This window comes from Sorex fumeus, unplaced genomic scaffold (genome assembly GCF_029834395.1).
Source record: "Sorex fumeus unplaced genomic scaffold, SorFum_2.1 ptg000034l, whole genome shotgun sequence".
Lineage (NCBI taxonomy): Eukaryota > Metazoa > Chordata > Mammalia > Eulipotyphla > Soricidae > Sorex > Sorex fumeus.
In genome coordinates, this window is record NW_026606091.1 from 27,645,048 (window position 1) to 27,663,237 (window position 18,190).

The 18,190-nt window shown below is 55.0% G+C and overlaps 2 pseudogenes; one reads left to right on the top strand and one right to left on the bottom strand.

Annotated features, from left to right (window-relative positions):
- Positions 1-18,190, top strand: part of LOC130026602 (polypeptide N-acetylgalactosaminyltransferase 12-like) — a 210,256-nt pseudogene that overhangs the window by 127,172 nt on the left and 64,894 nt on the right.
- On the bottom strand, positions 1,533-1,613 carry LOC130026651 (uncharacterized; annotated as a pseudogene).

Here is an 18,190-nt window from a genome sequence, read left to right on the forward strand (position 1 = left end):
CTATCTTGGAGAATGTTCCATGTACGCTTGAGAAGAATGTGTATTCAGCTTTTTGTGGATGAAGTGTCCTGTATATATCTACTAAGCCCCTTTCTTCCATTGTTTCCCTCAAATGAAGTATGTCCTTGCTAAGCTTGAGTCTGGTTGATCGATCAAGAGGTGACAAAGCAGTTCTAATGCGTTGTTTTTTAAAAAAAAAAAAAAGAAATGGCGTCTAAGCTACTAAGATAGCCCACAGAATGGAAAAAATTATTTACCCAATATCTAGCTGATGAAAGGCTAATATCCAAGTTATATAGCACATTGGTAGAACTTTAAAAAAAAATATCTCCCAACCCCATCAAACAAATGCAGAGAGGAATAATGAACAGAAACTTCGTCAAAGAAGAAATTCAAGGGCTGGAGCGATACTACAGTGGTAGGTTGTTGCTTTGCACGTGGCTGATCTGGGTTTGATCCCCGCCATCCTACGGGCTACACCCGCCTTGGAACCCCAAGTGTTCTGTGAGAACCAGAAGGGAGTGTCCTTCCTAAAGACACCCCATGCACACCCCATCCTCCCTTTCACCTAGAGGTGGAAATCACCCCCAGATCCAAGACAGACCTGAGCCAACAACCCGTCAAAGACAAATTGTGTTGGCAGAAGATCAGACAGACTGTGATGCCCGTGAAGTAAGGAGGCTGCAGACACCCATCCCAGGGCACGAAGTGACCTGCCTGAAAGTGATGTGTTCCCCCCAGGAGTCAGAAATGTTTAAACAGAATTCTTACTCACCTGTAATTCCATCTTTTACCTACCCTGTCAAAATCATATTCATTTACCCCAACCTTGTCTTTCTTCCCTCTTCCTTCCCGCCCTTCTCCTCTCCCCCTCCTCCTTCCTGCCCCCTCCCTTCTCCCCTCCTCTGCCCCTTCCCATTGAGGAATGGGGCTATGGGACTATGAGGCTCTGCGGCTACACAAAGCAATTGCAGACGTGCCCCCATGACAGGGATGCTACGCACTAGGAGTGGCGAGATGACCCAAACAGAACAACATTGAGACTCGTACTCTGCAAGTAAAGAAGTTACACGGTCTCCAAGTAAGCTCAGGTAGAGAAGAGGGCACCAAATCAAGGGTGCTGGGAGGATCCTCCCAGGGTGGGAGATGCATGCTGAAAGTAGACTATAGACCAAACATGACTACCACTCAGTTTCTCTCTTGCAAACCACAGCACCCAAATGGGGAGAGAGAGAACAAGGGGGAATGCACTGCCAAAGAGACAGGGTGGGAAAGGGGGTTGGTGGGGTAGGAGGGATGCTGGGACCCGTGGTGGTGCAGGATGGGTGCTGGTAGAGGAATGGGTACTTGATCATTGTGTGACTGAAACCCAAGCACAAAAATTTATAAGTCTACAATTGTACCTCATGGGGTTTAACTAATAAAAAAATAATAAAAAGAAAATTCTTGGATTAAAAAAAAGGTACACAGCCTCCAACACATCCATATGTGCAGGAGCAAACTCAAAACATAAAATAATAACCCAATTAAAAAATAAATCCAAATAAATAAATTTCAATTTTTAATATGAACAGATACTACACTTGATCTTAGCCAAAAGGCCGAGAAGCTCCGGGGGATGGAGTGATAGCACAGTGGTAGGGCGTTCGCCTTACAAGCGGCCAACATGGCCGACCCGAGTTCAATTCCTCCGCCCCTCTTGGAGAGCCCGGCAAGCTACCGAGAATATTCGATATGCCAGACACAGTAACAACAAAGTCTCCAATGGAGACGTCACTGGGCCCGCTTGAGCAAATCGACGATCAACGGGAGTGCCTTTACCTTTTACCTTTACCTTTTAATATGAAAATTAAGAGATCGTGGGGTCTCACCATGTTTCGTGCTTGTCCCTATCCCTCGCCGAGCGCACCCGCCCCTACCCAGTCTTTCCAGAGGGATTCAGGGCTTCATTCTTATGGTGTTTATCCGGATGCCACTCAGGTTGGAAACTGCTCCTGAACTGTTCAGTGGTTCTGAGCAAGAGATTTCATCCACTGCTTCTTGCAAGTCAGAGGATGGGGTCCCATCGGATTAGCAAAAAGGCTGGGGTCGCGAAAGTTAGAGTGGGTTTTCACATCAAAATCTAGAGTCGCAAAACTTAGATGTGGGTTTTCACATCATAATCCCAGGGACTGTGCCATCTGGGCAATTGGTAGCCACTGGGGCCCTTTGTTAGTCATCACTATCACCCCTGAATGGGGACCTGGAGGTAGTTTGTTTACCTTTGTGGCACAGCGAGAGATCAGAGCCCCCTACCTCAGATACAGGTATGCCCAGACCTCTGCCAATGGCCCTACCCTGGGTCAGGGCACCTAGAGCCTGGTGCCCTTTCTCAGGCACTAAGAGGATCAACCTCTATGCCTCTGGAGCCCTACTGCTGATTTTTTTAGGTTATTTGTTTTTCTTTTTCTCACTTCTAAATGCTCATTCTTCCAGGAGGTCTGGTGCCCAGCCTCAACCAAGAGCTGGAGCAGAGCCTCTGAGGCTCTCTTTCAGTTCTCTTAGGCTTCTGACACTAGGACCTTATCATCTACAGATTGCAGGATGGTCCATTCCAGGGCTCCAACGAGGATTTTCTTAAGTCCAGAGCCAGGGTCTTCCTGAAGAAGGTGGCCGAGTTTTTGAATCCTTGGGCAACGGGTCCACAGTGACTGAGGTTTCCTCCTGTCTCTGGATCCTTTGGCCCAAACGCAAACGGGTCTGCTTCCTGGAACAATTTGCAAAGGGAGAAACACATCTTTTGAGGTTCAGGCCTGTCAATCATTGGGCACTAGAGCAAAACAGACTCAAGAGAGTGGAAGGGCTGGGTACCACAAGGTGACCAGCAGGAGCGACCACACTGACTCGGCGCAGGTCATGACTTCTCAACTGAGGCCAATGGGTTGCCCCCAGTTGAGCTGCATCCCACCACTATTCCTGCCTCCCACACCTGCGCAGTATCTTTCCCTATCCCTAGCCACACCTCACGAGTTACCTGACATTGAGGCTGTCTCTGGAGGCTCACTCCTAGTATGAGTTTACCAGCAGAGGGGCATGATACTGCCATTAGAGGGCGCCTGGAGAGGGTATTTTCCAAAGGGGGAATATACAGTGTCAAGGTGGACATTTATTTGCGCTTCTAGCTCTGTCTGGAGATCGAACGCCAATAAGATACTAAAGTGGGGAACAGGGAGAGCCTTGTTTTCCATATGGAACCCCCAGCATCTGCTGAGACCATGGATTCTCAGGCCCAGCAAAAGCCGGGAAGGGCTGCACCTCCGATACCTTCATTGAGCTCTCTTCCTATGTTGCCCTGTCTTGAGGTCATGGGGCGACCGTTTCCACGAGGCTTTTCTTGGGAGTGTAGGTACCAAGTTACCCTGCCTTCCCTGCCTGCCTGGGGACTCCCTGCGACTCTGTCAGACTGTCCAAGTGGTCCTGGTGACAGTAGACGTTTCTGGAAGCTACCCAACTTTGAATGTCTGCCACTCCCTTTCACAGAGGGTCACAGCTTGTCTGGTGTCATATTGGCACTTTGTTCTCTCCTGCAGCATGTCATGGCCCTCTGGGGCAATGATCTGGGGCCTGCCTTCTGCCCCTCCGCATCCTCCACCCCTGACTCCTGCTCCTGCTCTGGCTCCCCTCTTTCTCCCTGCCCCTTGTCTGCCCTGCCAGTTCTCGCCGCCTCTAGACCAAGGGCACACTGGAGGTGCTGGCGCCTGCCCTTAACCACACGACTGGTGTCGTGCTGTCTCCACTGGACGAATGGCAGTGCCACCCAGCTGCCATGCTCTCTGCCAACTCCTCCTGTGCACCAGGTGCCACTGCTTGGGTGTTGCTCTTTTTCCTTTTGGTCTTGTCTTGCTTTCTCCCCTGCTTGGTAGTGAGTTTTGTTATTTCACAAATGAGAATTGCAGCACTAATATAACTTTGAGTTTTCAACGACTATGAACTCATACGAACTTTGCCAAAATTTCTGCCTAAAGCTAACTAAAAACCAAGCAGCAGGGACGGGAGTGATAGCACAGTGAGTAGGGTGTTTGCCTTGCACACGGCTGACCTGGATTTGATTCCCAGAGTCTCATATGGTCCCCTGAGCACCACCTGGAGTAATTCCTGAGTGCATGAGCCAGGAGTAATCACTGGGCATCGCTTGGTGTGACCCATAAAAGGAAAAAAAAGCACATTTTGGAATGTGGGAGAACATGATGAGATAACAGTGCTAATGGAATGAACAGCTCCAAAGACTGAACACCGCACAAGGCGAGAGATCAGTTTTACAGCGGATCTGATGGGCGACGGGGTATTAGCAAGCAGCTGACAGGAAGTATGGAACAAGAAATGACCAAGCTTTCTTGGTGCCAAGAAGGATCGGGAGCATATCAATAATGTAGGAATATTTGGGGGATTTTCCCAGGTTTCTAAGTTGAACAGTGTGACAGACCACCTCTGGGACATCTCGGGTGATTTCCGTGCTGTCTGGTCTCTCCCAGACCCTGTGCCTCATGGCAGCTCCTGCTCTCCAGGGTAGCCTGTCTGAAATTAGCCTGCGAGAAATGTGGGTAGAGGTGCACTCTCCTCTTCAGCAGGACTCAGGAGATCCTAGTATCAGGACTTGAACAGGGCTGGGCTGCATCAGGGCAAGCACCTTCACCCCAGCAATATCCCTGGGGCCCATTCTTGAAAAGTCTGAAAGTGCTTGGATTGGAAGCTTCGGGTTCCACGGGGCTGTCTCCCTGGGCACGGTGCCGTACAGAAGGGGGAGTGAGGCATCTTTAAGGGAGCCCAACTCTACAGGAAGGAGATTTAGGTGGGAAGCAGCTGAAAAAAAATACTGCTTGGAGTAGGGCATTAGTCCAGCAGATAAAGTGATCATCTTACACACTGCTGACGTTGGATCAATGGGCCCCCTAGTTCTACTGGGAATGGTCCCTGAGCTAAGTCGAGGTAAAGCCTGAGCATGTCTGGGTGTGGTGCTAACACCCAAAGAAAAGTGCTGCAAGCAGACAGGGCCGGCCTTTTCCCAGTGCCCTAAGGAAGGATTGCTCAAATTCTTAGAGGCCATAAGAGGGATTTCCCTGTTAGGTGGAAGGGGTGAGGGAGGGGAAGGGGGTGACAGCACTGGCTCTCCAGTTGTGACTCTGCCTGAGCAGTGACAGTCCACTTGGACAGTCCACAGTGGCCTGACTCAGGGCAGGACTTGGCTGCTGCTTTGACACAAAAGTGTCCTGAAAATGTGTGTCAGGGTCCTCAGGAGGAAGAAGCCCCCAGTGGGGGTCAAGAGGTAGGACACCTGGGGGCAGAAATAGGCGGACACTGCCCCCGAGCCCTCCAGCTCCCTTGGTTGGCAGAGAGCCTGGGGCTGCCCCTCAGTCTATCCAGTTTCAGTCAATCTAAGGGCACTGAACTGGAGGCGAACACAGTGGAGATCATAAAGCCTGAGGAGCTGGAGGTGGTAACAGTCAAGAAGGACAAGCTGGCGATGTGGGGAAGACCGTATATCTGGAGGCAGAAATGTCCCCCAACACTGGGCATCGGGGATGTGGGGGGCAGAAATGTCCCCTAGTAATAGACACTAGTGGTCTGGGAGGCAAAAACAGGCCCCAAGCAGTAGGCACCAGTGACATGGGGTGCAGAGGTTTCCCCTAACAATAGACAGCAGGGTTCCGAGGACAGAAATGTTCACAATTATTAGGCACCAGGAATGAGCAGAGCTGAAATTTCCTCCAAAAAAAAAAAAAAAACACTAGGGATGTTGGGGAAAATTGTTTTCCAAACTAGACACTAGAGCTCTGGGGCAAGAAATATCCCACAATAGAGAACAGAGCTTAGATAGGAGACATGTCCTCCAGCACTACACAATAAGGAGTCCCAGGAGCAGAAATACTCACCCCCATAGAAATAGTCCAAATAGTAGCAATAATAAATGACCACCTCCGCACCCCCCACCTTAGACTATATCCCAGGAGAGAGGAGTGGAGAATGCCTCCTCACCCCTGCTTTCCCACCTAAATGTTCAGATATTTCCGGTTTGTGGGCTGTCCTTGCATGGTCCAGGGCATTTTCCACTTTCTGAGTTAAAATTCGGTGCAGAAGGCCAGAGAGAAGTCTCAGGAGACTCAGTACAGGCTTGGGATGCATGAGGTCAGGAACGTTCCCTGGCACCGCAGGGTGTCCTGATCACAAAGGCTGGAGCAAATAGAGATCCCCACAAACCCCAAACCTCTCAGGTATGTACACAGGCCATGAGGGTCAAAGAAGCAGTACCTGGAAGGATCTCAGTGCTTAGAGGAAACACTCATTCAGAGCATCCGATTTTCAAAACGGCACTTGGCTACAACCATCTACCCCTCCTTGGCCGAGAAAAAACGAGGCAACACTCAAACCTTCGGTTCATGGGCTACAGACCAAGCAAAAGTCTGAGCTGAGAGCTCCCCCTCCTCCAGTGCACTGTTTCTATTCTGGGAAAGGAAGTCCTGAAAAGGATGGAGGCTGGAAAAGTCAGCAACTGAGTTCTAGGCACTACCTGGGACAGTTTAGGGGATCATGAATTGGTGGCAGAGGAGAGAGAGGGGAGAGGGCTGAATCAGTCTCCCTGACAGCCACTGTCCTGTTTCCAAGATTGTTTCTACAAATGGATGCATCCCAGCCTGTGTGGGTGTGTGGCATTGGGTGGGTGGGTCCTGCCAGGGAACGGCTCATGCTTCTTGATGAAGCATGAGCTGTCCTGTGGGGGTCTCCCCATGGATCAGAACCTGACATGACATGCCCATGCCCATGGTGCCTGTTCCGTCTACACCTCCTCTGTAGTGCCCACCGGGAAGAGCCCCCACCTTGCCCCCAATGCTTCGTGGGTGCCAGGCCCCCTAGTGGCCAGATCATGTCTCAGGTAAAGGACCTGCAAACCTCCAGGTATTTCCCAAACCTCTCAAGGACTGGATGGAATTTCTCTGCCCAGAGCCTCACCCCAGTGTGGAACCCTTCACTGCCCACAGGGTCCCCAGACAGCACAAGCCCACAGTGACCCTGTGCCCCACCATCAGAGATAAATTTAATTCTCAGCCCAGCGAAAGTGAGAGGGGGAGATGTCAGAGCTACAGGAGACAGCCGGAGACCACTGGGGCCTGAATGTGCTCAGGGCAGGGAGGACAGGTGCATTCGTGGATGCCATAGTGGGCACGGGCGATATGGGGGAGTTGGGGTTGCTTTCAGGCTGCAGGACTCGTGAGGGCAGCGTGGCCAGGCTTAGTGGCCCTAGTTGGGAGTGTGTGTATTGAGAGGGATTTCCAGAGCACGCCGGGATCAACACCAGAGAAGCATCAAGGTTCCCCAAGGCCAAGTCTGGTGTCCAGCTCCCAGTAGCATAGACTGAGTCTCAGAGAAAGGGGCAGAGCTGGGGTGGGGAGGTTTTATGGGGTCATTAAGAGCCCTCCAGGACTCAGAAAGGGAAGTCTCTGAGCAACAGGGGGAATTGGTCAGGGACTGACTGGGTCTGGGGGCTCATGGCCCCACAAACTGGCTGCTGCACGTCAGGGAGGAAGCAGAGACAGAAGGACAGAGAGAACGTGGACACAAGATAAGGTGGGAGCAAGAACTCTGCGGGCTTCAGGAGAGGAGAGGGGCAGGGCAGGGGGCAGGGGCTCCAAGAAGATAAAGGAGAGGGTCTGGAGTGAGGGGCAGTTGGGACAGCGACCAGGACAGCCCCTCTGCCAGGCTCGCTGGGTTCCCACAGCAGCAGCCAGGCCAGACCTAGGGGTGCTCAGGGGCGAATCCTGGCAGCTGCAGCCCAGCCTGGGCATGGGGGGACGTGATCTCTGGGAATGAGAAAGTCGTGGACTGAGCTACGGGAGACCGAAAGGGTCAGTGCTCCTGGCCCACCGTGAGGCCCACAGAGTTCCAAGCCACCATCGTCGGTAGGGGGCAGTGCCCGAGGGTCCGGGTGGGGGTGGGGAGGCCCGTCAGACCCACCAGGGCAGAGGCTGGTGCAGCCTTCATTGTGAGGTTGCCCCTGGGAGCTCTAGATTTCTCCCTGGCCAATGGGGTTGCAGCCCCGAGGCCACGCCCCCTTCCCTGCCTATAAAAAATGCTCGTGGCCCCGCCCCTCGGGGACCCTCTCTCAAGGATGCTTGAGGGAGAAGTGGCCCCATCACACCTTCCCCCTGTTGACCCTTCGAGGGGTCATCTAGGGGTCACCTCCAGATGGTGACCCTTCCACGGGTCATCTACGGGTCACCTCTAGGTGTCATCTCTAGGAGATCGTTGGAAATTCGCAGAGCGCAACGGACGGTAAGAAAAGGCCCTGCATTGGCCCTGCACTGGTCAGCGTATGGCCCCGAGGCCACAGGATCAAGCCCGGGCCCATTTCCAGCAAGACTTCTGGCAGTTTTGTCCCCGGCAGCCTCTGTCCTCGTCCGGGTCTCCCGGGACTCTGGGATGGGAGTCCCCAGAGAGCCCCTCTCCAGGACCTGTCCGTTCCTGTCCCCAGAATAGGACCTCCTGGGCTCCTGCTGTCCAAAGACCTGGGTGGCTGGACACTGGCTCCCCAGCTCAGGAAACAATGGGGGTGGGAGCTCATCGCAATGCTGAGGAGCTGCCTCAGTGGCGCTGGGGAGTCAAAGCAGGGTCCCCGGGTACACAGACCCCTCACCACAGACCCTCCTGCCAAAAACCTCTTACCGTGCGACCACAACCTTCCCGTCTAATTTAGGACAGAAAGAGATGGAAGAACAGAATTTTAAAACATCAGATATATCTTGTAAAGGCGGAGAGTCACATGGCAGTGCCTCATCCGTTAGGGTGAATGATTTGGGCTGGTGCTTGGCACCAGGAGTTTGAAGCCTGTGATGTCTGAGGAGGGCAAGGCAGGGAGGAATCACCCAGAGTGTCCTGAGGCCACGGCCACATCCCTGCCTATAGAAATGCTCGTGGCCCCGCCCCTCGGGACACCCTCTCTCAAGGAGGCTTAAGGGAGAAGTGGCCCCAATGCACCTTCTGCATGTTGACCCTTTCCCTAGGGGATCATCGGAAATTGGCAGAGCATGAAAAGATGGGAAGAAAAAGTGCTAGGTCGGTGCTAACCCGCCAACACTGGGCCATGCGCTGGTTCTGTACTGGTCAGTGTGTGGCCAGGAGGCCCAGGATAAAGCCTCCGCCCATTGACAGCCACGTTTTCAGGCAGTCTTGTCCTCCAGCAACTTCTGTCCTCGCCAGGGTCTCCCGGGACTCTGGGATGGGAGTCCCCAGAGACCCTCTCTCCAGGCCCTGTTTCCTCCTGCCACCAGAATAGGATCTCCTGGGCTCCCGCTGACCAAAGACCTGGGTGGCTGGACGCTGGCCCACCCAACTCAGGAAACAATGGGGGTGGGAGCTCAGGGCATCACTGAGGAGCTGGGGAGTCAAAGCAGGGTCCCTGACTCCCAGAAACCTCACCACAGACCCACCTGGCAGTGGGTTTAACTGTGCAAAAACACCCTTCCCCTCTTGTTTGGGACAGAAAGAGCTGAAAGTACAGAATTTTAAAACATCAAGTGTATCTGATAAAGGCAGAAGTTTGCAATTTAGAGCGTCATCCTTAAGGGTTGAGTGATTTGGGCTGGTGCACAGCACCAGGAGCTTGAAATCTGTGATGTCCGAGGAGGGCAAGTCGGGGAGGACTGACTTCGAGTTTCCAGGGAGGGGTCCTGTGAATGGGGCATTGTGACACGGGAGACCGGCTGGGAGCAGGAGCTGGGCGAGTCTCCCTGTCCCTCCACACCTGTGTCCTGCTCTGCGGGCAGCCAGAGGAAATGGGGTCAGCTGTCCACTCCCCAGAATGTTACGACCCTGAAAATGCAGAGAGCTCTAGGGCCGGGACATACAACGCTTGTTTCTAGTTGTCTGGGGTCCTTGACTGTCTGCTTCCTCTCAGGTTTACCGGCCTCTGGGTGCCCCCGAAACAGCCACATCGTTGAAAACATTTCAAAGGACAGGTGGAGGCAGGAGGTTCCAGGAACAACGGGTGAACCCGGAGAACAACTGCGGATGTGAGTGGGGGCCGAGGGGACTGAGCTGGGGTGAGAGAAGCGGGCACAGCGCCGCCTGGAGTCTGAGGGCTGTGGGGTGGCCGGCCGGGAGCCCGGCCAGGCTCGAGTTGTGTCTCTGTAACAGTGGAAGGGGTCTGGGTAACATTCCGCAGTCTTGGAGCTGAACGAGTCTCCTATCATCTCCAATTATCACCTATCATTCCAACATGTCTTCACTGCGAGCCCACGAAAAGTTGCCGTACTCGAAGAGTTTTGAGAGAGGGGGCAGGGGTTTGCTGGCCATCAGCTCCCCTCCACCCTGGGGTATTCTTGGGGCATAACCATTCAGTCTTCTGGGCTGTGACTTTCCTGGTCTGTGAAATGGGCTGGTGAGACCCCCTGTGAGGCCAAGAGCCTGCCTTGGGTGATGGCAGGAAGGACAGGTCAGAATGCCCTGAGGGCTGTGGTGGCACTGACTGGCCCACACTACACAGAGGGGTCTGGAGTTGGCAGTTGCCAGGTAGGAGTCAGGGTCCGAGGCAGAGGGAGACCCAACTCCTAGGCTCTGGGACAAAGACGCCATGGGGGCCTGTGGCTGAGGGTCTGAGCCCTGCATCTCCTGGCTGGGATGTAGTCGGTCCTCCTGCCTGTCCTCACAGACACTGTCCTACCTCCCACAGATGCCAGGGCAGGACGAAAAGGTGCAGTGCCAGTGGCCTCCCTGGGGCCGATTCTGCTGGTACCTGGAAATGCACATAGCTGCCGACAAGAGCACCTGGATGCCCGCTGTCACCTGGGCTCCAAGGAGAAGCAGCTTAACCAGCGGATGCTGCGGCAGAAGCAGCCCATAGACCAGCTGCTGCAGGTGCCACCAAGGCAGCAGGCCCTGCTGGAGGCCGCCATCAGGGAGCTGAGGGAGACCAGGTGAGAGAGGGGCCACGGGCTCTGGGGCAGGAAGGCCCTTAGACCTGCCTCCTCAGCTAGTGCCTTCACCCCAGGTGCGCTTCTGTGGGACTCAGCAGCAGAAACAGCAGCTGCAGAACCTGGTAAAGTGAAAAGGAGTCCCGGAAAAGGGTGAGTGACAGGGAGAAGCCCCTGTGGGTCAGAGGGCGGGGCTACTGGGGAGGGGAGCCAGGCGGCCCCACCCCCAGCCCCCCACCTCCCTTCCTTGCTTGAGACCCTTATGCTGCCCCACATCCCATCCACTCCAAAGGGATTGGTGTGGAGACGAACAACACACAGGTGCTCCTGGACACAAAACGTGAGGAGCTGGAGGCCACAGAGAAGGAGGAGGCACAGGGGGCCAGGCAGGAGGAGTGCCAGAGTCCAGGAGGTGGAGGAGTCAGTCAAGTCCCAGGGGGCAGGGACCATGGCCTGTGTGAGATCCAGAGACGCTCCTGTTGCTGTCCTTAAGGAAGAGGAGTCCACCGTCATCGGACCCAGGTCCTGTAATGACCCGCCGAAAATCCAGAAAACGCAGCTGGTCAGCAAGAGCTCCACTGGCAGCCTGACACCCAGCTGACACCTCGATTTTACTGCACCGACGCACCCTGCCGCTCTCACCCAATTGATCTAGCCCAGCCCCGTCCTCCCCATGCCACCCGAGTTCTGCCTTCTTCCTCTGCCCTTTGCTCTTCTCCCTCCACTAGAACCAGGGATATCCCTCACTGCAAGACCAGGGATCAGGGCAAAGCCACAACTATTCTCCATCTCAAGAAACGGGAAATCAGGGGGACAGTAAAGTCTCCATCCACTAGACCCAGAGATGTGGGGTAAGAAATGTCCCCACCCCTAGACACCCCAGGGATCAGGGGGCACAGTTTCCCCCTCCAATAGACCCCAGGAAATGGGGGTGCCAGAGATGCCCCCCCCACTAGACGCCAGGATTCGGGGGGGGCAGAGATGCCTCCCCACCACTAGACGCCAGGGATCGGGGGGGGCAGAGATTCCCCCCCACTAGAGGGCATGGATTAAGGGGGGCAGAGATGCTCCCCACCACTAGACGCCAGGGATCGGGGGGGGGGCAGAGATTCCCCCCCCCCACTAGAGGGCAAGTATTAAGGGGGGGCAGAGATGCCCCCCCACGACTAGACAACAGGGATCAGGGGGGGCCAGAGATTCCCCCCCCACTAGAGGGCAAGGATCAAGGGGGGGCCAGAGATTCCCCCCCCCACTAGATGGGAAGGATCAAGGGGGGGGCCAGAGATTCCCCCCCCACTAGAGGGCAAGGATCAAGGGGGGGCCAGAGATGCCCCCCCACCACTAGACGGCAGGGATTGGGGGGGGGGCCAGAGATTCCCCCCCACTAGAGGGCAAGGATCAAGGGGGGGCCAGAGATTCCCCCCCCCACTAGATGGGAAGGATCAAGGGGGGGGCCAGAGATGCCCCCCCACCACTAGACGGCAGGGATTGGGGGGGCCAGAGATTCCCACCCCACTAGAGGGCAAGGATCAAGGGGGGGCCAGAGATTCCCCCCCCACTAGATGGGAAGGATCAAGGGGGGGCCAGAGATTCCCCCCCCACTAGAGGGCAAGGATCAAGGGGGGGCCAGAGATTCCCCCCCACTAGATGGCAAGGATTAACGGGGGGGCAGAGATGCCCCCCCCACTAAACCCCAGGGATCGGGGGGGGCCAGAGATTCCCCCCCCCAGTAGAGGCCAAGGATCAAGGGGGGGCCAGAGATTCCCCCCCCCCTAGATGGCAAGGGTTAACGGGGGGGCAGAGATGCCTCCCGACCACTACACGCCAGGGATCGGGGGGGCCAGAGATTTCCCCCCACTAGAGGGCAAGGATCAAGGGGGGGCCAGAGATGCCCCCCACCACTAGACGGCAGGGATTGGGGGGGGGCAGAGATTCCCCCCCCACTAGATGGCAAGGATTAACAGGGGGGCAGTTATGCCCCCCCCACAACACGCCAGGGATTGGGGGGGGCAGAGATTCCCCCCCACTAGAGGGCAAGGATCAAGGGGGGGCCAGAGACGCCCCCCCCACTAGACGCCAGGGATTGGGGGGGGCCAGAGATTCCCCCCCCACTAGATGGCAAGGATTAACGGGGGGGCAGAGATGCCCGCCCACCACTAGACGCCAGGGATGGGGTGGCCATATATGTCCCCCCACTAGACGCCAGGGATGGGGGGCAAGAGATGCCCCCCAACCACTAGACGCCAGTTATTGGGGTGGCCAGAGATACCCCCTCACCACGAGACGCCAGGGATCGGGGGGCCAGAGATACCCCCCAACCACTAGACGCCAGGGATCGGGGGCGGCCAAAGATGCCCCCCCACCAATAGAAGCCATGGATTGGGGGGGCCAGAGATGCCCCCCAATTACTAGACGCCAGGGATGGGGGGGGCCAGAAATGCCCCCCCCACCACTTGACGCGATTGATCGGGGAGGCCAGAGATGCCCTCCCCACCACTAGACGCCAGGGATCGGGGTGCCGAGATGTCCCCCTCCGCAAGGTCCGAGGGATCAGAGGGGCCGAGATGTCCCCCTCCACAAGGTCCGAGGGATCGGAGGGAAGAAATGTCCCCCTCCACAAGGTCCAAGGGATCAGGATGGCAGATATATCCCCCAAGCACTAGCAAACAATGATTTGGAGGTCAGAAGTTACAACTCAGCTCTCCCCTCCCCATTGTGGGGTCCTGTTTCTGCGCATGACAGCCCTGAAGCTTGGCCGCTGGTACCATCCAGTGACCGGATTCTACACACTCTTTGGGGCTGTTTGGGGACTTTGTATTGCTGGCTGAGAAGAGAGAAGGAGGAAGGCGGCCTTTCTCCCTGACCGCCACTGTCTGATTTTCACGATTGTTGCAATAAATGGATCTATCCCAGGCCTGTGTGGGTGTGTGTGTCACTGGGCGGGGCAGGTCTGGCCAGTAGTTGACAATTGCTTCTAGATTGTGGGAAGCCTCGGCCATGTCACCATGCCAAGACGCTTCACCTGCCTGCCCCTGTGTGAAGCCTGTCAATGACCCCAGGAGAGTCCACCCCAAGGGTTGAAGGTCTCAATCACGGATGCGTCCCCAGGAGGGAGGGCAGGATGCAGCACCCAGAGCCCTGCCTTCCACTGCAGCACCTCCATGGCCTCCCCTGCCCCTGGTGCCTGTTTCCCCATTGCCCTCTGCAGTGCACCAGGGACAGACCCCACTTTGCCCCCTAGTGGCCACATCTGGTTTCTCAGGATGAGCACTTGAAAGTGCTCCTGCAGCAGGTGGGTCCAAGGTGCTGTCCCCTCAGCCAGGCTCCCCCTGGATGGCACCCACCCTAGCAGGAAGACAGTGTTTTTCAGTGGAGCAGGATGGGGCCGTGGATGGAACATGTTTCTAGTGTCCCCGAGTCTGTACGGAGCTGATCCCTGATAATAGCGCCCCACTTCTTTGTGGACCATCAGATTCCCTAATACAAGTCCCACTGCCACCATCACAGCACGGTCAGACCCCATATAATAGAGAACCAGGCCCCGACTCCTCTTTGCTCCTGCACACCTGGACCTGTTGGGACAGCCTTGGCTGAGTGACACTCTACTGGTGACAAGAAGTGTGTCCAGATCCATGTGTCAGACCAGATGGCAAAGCCTCAGAAGGCAGAGCCATCCTGTTCCAGTCATTTCCAGGAATTTGGTCAGCCATGCCCCTTCCTGCCTGTCACATTCCTACTTGGATGGGAACCAGGGATCAGGGAGGCACCAGGGATCAGCCTGGTAGGGCTGTTCAGGGCAGGCACAGGCAGGTCCCGGTTTACCCCTGGGTGCCCAGTTCATAGCCCTTCCCCTCTAACTGCACTATGGGCCTGGGGCCGCCCGTTCACTCTCATGGATCTTCACACCTCACACATATCCTGCACACCCTCTCGAAGCTTCTACTGGGGCTCTGGGCTTAGTTCTCTGTGTCCTGCCTCTGGGCCCCTGGGCTCTGGAAACACCAAGTCCAGGTTTGCCTTGAGGTTTGGGGAGCTGGGAGACTGTGGGAATCAGCGGCTTGAGCCCTCTCACCCCTTGCCGGTGGTGAGAGCTGTTCTCCCATTGAACGACTGTCTTTGGAGTTTTTCCTTTTAGGATCATACAGAGTCTCACCAAGACAGGTGGCACCCAAGAATTTGCTGGAAGCATCCTAGTGTATTCCATGTGTGCAGGCTCTACCCAGCTATCCCCCAAAGGGGCAGTAGCAGGCCACAGCATGATTATGTAGGTTGTTTACAGGCTACCTTGATTCTGCGGTACCAACTTTCATCTAACATGCAGTGGTGCCTAGTGCTCTCATGTGCTCCTACAGTGGTGACTCCATTTTCTACGCTCAATGTTCGAGCGTTCCCGTGAGCCCCTTCCATCCTACTCGGGTAACCTGCTTCCCCTTAGTCTCTTGCTCGGTGAGAGATTTGGGAACCCCATCTGGGTCAGACAGAGGGACAGAGACATATAAATAAAGTTAAGGAAATAGGAGTAGCTTACTGGGGGGCTCCCGGGCGGACTCTCCGAACCTCAGGTGAGGCAATGGTACACCTGCGCCCTGGGTTAGACTCAGGGGGCTTTTAAGTTGTCTTGGTCTGGTCCTAGTCATCTGTTCGTGGGTCAATGGTAAGGAACCTGGAATGAAGCCTGGTGGCTTCCTGTCACCAAGTGGGCATTAAGTCTTGTCTTCCTCACCTGGGACAAGGTGATCTCTGACTCCAGGAATGTTGCTGTCCACTCAGCCGGTTGCCATTTGGTTCTGGTCACCATTTTGTCAGAGCAAACCTCACATTGGATTCTTGTTAAATTCGGTGATTCCTGACTCATCCATCTTCTCCACCTCCTAGAGTGGGTCTCTCAGAGGTCCTGCCTAGTTTTTCGCTTCTGCCTCTTGCTTCGTGCTTGGTTCCCTCCCTTAGGCTTGGCAGACAGAGTCATTTGCGAGTCCCTTAGCTCACCCCGCTGCGGCTGATCCTGACAAACTAGCACCTGCAGGTTAATCTTCTGGCGATGCTTAGTGATGAGTGACTCTCTAGGATTGTTTCTCATTTCTGGCCTGACTCTGAGAGATGTCCATTCTACAGTGAGGCCCTCAGGAGTGGCCAAACCTGACCACGGCTGGGCCTGACCAGCCTCCAGCTCCCTGGCCTTTCTCGAGTTCATTCTTTCAACTGGCTCAAAGCCCCCTCCCCCTCCTGACCGGTTTCAGTAGAGCAGCGTTCAGTCCTCATTGGAGAAAACACCTTTTCCTCCCTGCTGGGCACTGAGCAGGCCCAGGGCCCATTGATTGAAGAGACAACTGCTGTCAGGGAGTCTGTTTGGTTCTGGACCCTTACTGCCCATGGCATTCTGGACCTGTAAGGTGTTTTTCTACCTGGGTGGCCAGTTGAGTCAGAGACCCTCTTCCTGTTCCCAATCACCACAGCCCCCATCTGGCCTCTGGGGCACACAGAGCAGTGAGGAGACCAGAATCAGCCCTGGGGATGGGGTGATGTTTTTTCACCTCTGGGCTGCTCAGGCAAAGGAGCAGAGCACAGTTAGCAGGCACATCCCACCCCCTGCCCCCTCACCCCTGTCATGATCCTACCATCCAGGGTATATTCTCAATGACTCCATGCTCATCAAGGGTCAACTGTCAATCAAGATGAAACTAGCACCCTGGTCTGCACTTGCTGGTGACCTTTGTCAGGATTCCTGCCCCGCACCCCGCCTCCCCACCCAGACTCTGTCTCCTTCCCCTGTCTGGTCTCTACAGGTACCTTCAGAGTTTACATCTGCTTTGGCAGCCTCAGGCAATCCATGGTGTTAGCTCAGTGCACCAGAGAGTCGACCCTGGGGGCTCAGCACTACTCCCCATTTCTATTACTGTTAGTATTTGTGACCAAGGAGACCAGGGCTAGTCTAGGTGCTGGCAGCAGTGCCGTTGGGGCAGACCCTCAGTGCCCGAGCGTTTCCTGCCCTGCTCACACACAGCATGCCTCCAGCTCTCCCTGCCAGAAGACCCACGGTTCTACACTTGGACACGGTAACAAGTTGCTGATGCAGATGTTTCTGTTTCCTCACCTCTTTAAGTTAAACGTTTACAGCAATGGTGATATTTGCTTCTCATCAATGTTGCCTGTCATCTTGCATAAGCTCAGTAAGAGAATTACAGATTCCTTCAATCTGCTGCTTCAAATTTAGTTCAATATAAAGTCAGGCATGAAAGGTCAGATCTGTTGGCTTTTCCTGGCCCTTGTCATCTGCTCCTACTCCCCAGACTCCAAATCTGGGGCCAGTTTTATTTTGTCTATCCCAGACTCAAGGGTTCCTTGACAATTCTTTTGGCCAGAGACTCTCCCATGCTGTACTCTGGACCATATCACATGTGGGACCTTAGGCCTTCCCTTGTCCAAATCAGGGTCACCTGGCGCCTGTCCGAGGTCCATCCAAGGCCCTCCACGTGATGCACATTTGAGAATGTTTGAATCAAGGACAATCACTGGGAAACTGAAGCTTTAGTAAGATGAATGTCCAGGATGAGATCAAGACCCACCTGTGACTGCATCAAGCATCAAGCAGTGTCTGTGTGGGGGTCTCTTTGCCAGGAGCCCAAGAGAATACCAAGGCCATCAAGGAGAGAAAAATTAACATTTCACTGGTAGTCTGGTCTGGAAAATGATGCCCTTTTGTCTACATAGTTTCACAGTAGAAAATTCCCAACATCCTCACTGAACCACATGCCAAATACCAAAGGAAACATATGGGCTTTACCTGGAACTTGGGAGTCCACATCCTAGACCAATCAATGCCCTCAACCCCACATAAAAATTCTAGAGTCATTTTGGCGGGGACCCCACATTGTAGATGCAAGAGAGAAATAGTCACAGGCTAGGAAACAGCAGAGACCCGATGAGGCGCGCATGGGATCCTCACACTCTGCACTGCATTTACAGGCAGCTCCTGGGACACGGCCAGGGCAAGGCTGACTGCTCAGTGGGATACCAAGCAGGTCCCCTCTTCTGCCAACACTCTCTGGGACCCCTGTGTCTTCCTGAGTGTGGTGAGTCTAGGGCATGATACCTGCCGCTGTGAGAGCCGTGGGGTTCAGGGACCTTGCAAAAGGGTCCGTTCCTGGGGCAGGGAGGGGGCACTTGGAGGGCTTCTTCCTTCCAGTCCTCACCCAACACTAGCCCACAGTTGGAAATTTGGTGCCTGAGCCCACAGGGTCACAAGGTACTTC